The following is a 2,536-nucleotide window of genomic DNA, read 5'->3' on the forward strand; positions in this document are numbered from 1 at the left end:
TTTTGGAGCGTTCCTATGACTCTATGCGTCACATATACACACACTGAGCACGGTAGAAATGCATTTACTGCTTTAGTCACATTTTGAAAACGTAAATTTTCTCACCCAATGAAAACAGACCACGACCTACTCTGAGACCGGGTCCCAGTTGTCGTCACCTTGGTCGGAAGTCCTCCCTGTAAATCCTGAACCACCATCCCCCACAATGATCCCGAACCAAAACTGGACTTCCGCCATTTCCCCCCTCTCACTCACCGTGAACAGACGAGCATGGCAGCGTTCAAGTCCTCCCATAGAAATAGTTCGGTTCTTAGGTGTTCTAACCAACACCAAAGTCTCTTCACTTTACCAAGGGATCAACAAGTGAGGATTTGTGGGTCACTTTTATTTTTAACGGACCGGTGCCAGAAACACTGCCTCAGCATTTATACGTATGTGCATTTCAAACGAGGGTGCGTACAATGCTGGATTTGTTTCACGGCTCCTGTTGGAAAAAAAGGATCCATTCCTACAGTCCGTCATCCACTCACTGAAGTAAGTACATGCTTGATATTTATAATGTTTTAAAATGTTAGTTTGTCCGTTTAAAATGTAGTAACCTATGTGTGGGGCAAGTTACTAGCTAGCTATGCTAACGGCTACAGCCAGTCGACCGAGCCTTTGTCCCCTTCAAATGTGCTCATGTGGGCTCCTGCAGCCACACACCTGTGTGGAGAAAAGCTAATGACTAACGTCATCGAGCGGCTACGGGCAGGGAGCGGTGGGTCTAGCGTCTGTCCTTTTTCTGTAATCACATACACCTGTGGGGAACAGCTGATCGTTATCGCCCTTCCAGCGGCGACAGACAGGAAGCAGTGGATCTAGCTCGCTGTAGTAAGTTTGTGCTTGATACTTGTGATATCTAAATATGCTAGTTGGGTCTGTTTAAAATGCAGTAACCCACATGTGAGACAAGCTAATTGCTAGCGTCGGTAACGGCTACAGTGAGTCAACTGAGCCTTTGTCCCTTTCAAATGTGCTACTCTGAGTTGGCGCAATCACACACCTGTGTGGGGAACAGCTAATAGCGATGGGCCTTCGATCAGCGACAGGCAGGAAACGGTGGATCGAGCTTTTGTCCTGTTGACGTGCTGCCGCTTCTGTTTGTGTTGCGTTAGCCGTTAGCATGCCTTTAGGCCTTTGCACTTTAGAGCTACAGCTGGTCGATCGCTACAAAAAGAACCTGCAGATGAACGCGGTTATGTTTATTACCCCGTCCTGTGTCACAGCCTAAATCAACTTGTGATTTGGGGTTATATCATTGTTCTATCAAATTCTAACATGATTAGTTGGAATGATTACTGTGTTGTGTTGCAAGCTTAGTTGCTAATTAGTCACATCTCTACAATAACTGCTGCTTATCTGGTCAGTAACCTATAGCTTGTACCATAGCCATTATATTTGTAGGACCAATACAATTTACAGTAAATGTAACAGTCTTTTCTATACTGTAGGGAGCCACATCCCAGTTACCCACATGCAAGGAGGCTGTCAAACAGAGAAATCACTGCAGACTGTTGGTACACAGACATCTGCTGCCCAGCTCAGGAGTGAAGGTATGTAAGTTTGTATGTACCAACAGTAAGATAGGCAATAGAAGATTTTAATTGGTATATACTGTTTAGATTTTATATTTGAATTGTAACAACTGTTTATCTGTTGTTTTAGCACAGACAGGCCTGTCCTCTTGTTTGGTTTAATTTTTTGTCTGGTATTGTGTGTTCTTACATTAGAGAAGGTTTTGACCTACATAAAAATGAACATTTCACTAATCTACAATTCTGATTGCACTACCTTTTGTTTTGATGAGGTGATGGTGAGGACAGCCACAGCTTCCATCTGGTAGAGGACTGCTTCCGCTCAGTCTTCCAAATAGTTATGAGAACAAGGATCACCACATCTCCCTGTTTACCCTACTTTCATGCATTTTGTCTGCAAGGCCCTGCAAAAGCTTCTCCTTCGTCCTCAAACCCCCAGACTTCTTAATTAACTCAGTAACCTATACATTGCACATTGGAGTGTGAAGGTAACAGTTTGTTCTAGCTTTGGAGTAGTGGTGTATTTTTTTGGTTTACAATAAAGTTGGCTTTAACTATTATGTATTTCACTGAACTCTGTTTCTGAAGGGAAAACACTTTTATTTAGAAATCATAGTATTGAAATTACATGTTTTTCTCTTTCTAATATGGTAAGCTATAAAGTTGAAGCGGCCATAAATAAAACGCATATAAATTATATATAAATAAAGTTAAAAAAATTCTTAATGAGTGTTGCACTCACAAAAAACACATTTTTACTCAAATGGTAAAGGAGTTATTCCACAGGTGGTCTACATCAATCATACTATGAGTGTTTTAGTGTTTTATCCATCAGGAAACTGCCTTCATCTACAACCCAAGCATGAAGAGATGGCAACTCAGATTCTTCACCCCAGGAATCCTCAGCACCAGCTCACTAGCCTCTGTAGACTAGATACCTGTAACAACTTTAGATACAG

General features: G+C 42.0%; 1 long non-coding RNA gene across 1 annotated transcript; it reads left to right on the forward strand.

The window, feature by feature from the left end:
* Positions 1-269: 269 nt before the first annotated feature.
* Positions 270-2,137, forward strand: LOC129603080 (uncharacterized). Its single transcript, XR_008692660.1, has 2 exons — positions 270-534; positions 1,494-2,137. It is a non-coding gene; the product is annotated as an uncharacterized LOC129603080 (long non-coding RNA).
* The last annotated feature ends 399 nt before the right edge of the window (positions 2,138-2,536 follow it).

Source organism: Betta splendens, chromosome 15 (assembly GCF_900634795.4).
Source record: "Betta splendens chromosome 15, fBetSpl5.4, whole genome shotgun sequence".
NCBI lineage: Eukaryota > Metazoa > Chordata > Actinopteri > Anabantiformes > Osphronemidae > Betta > Betta splendens.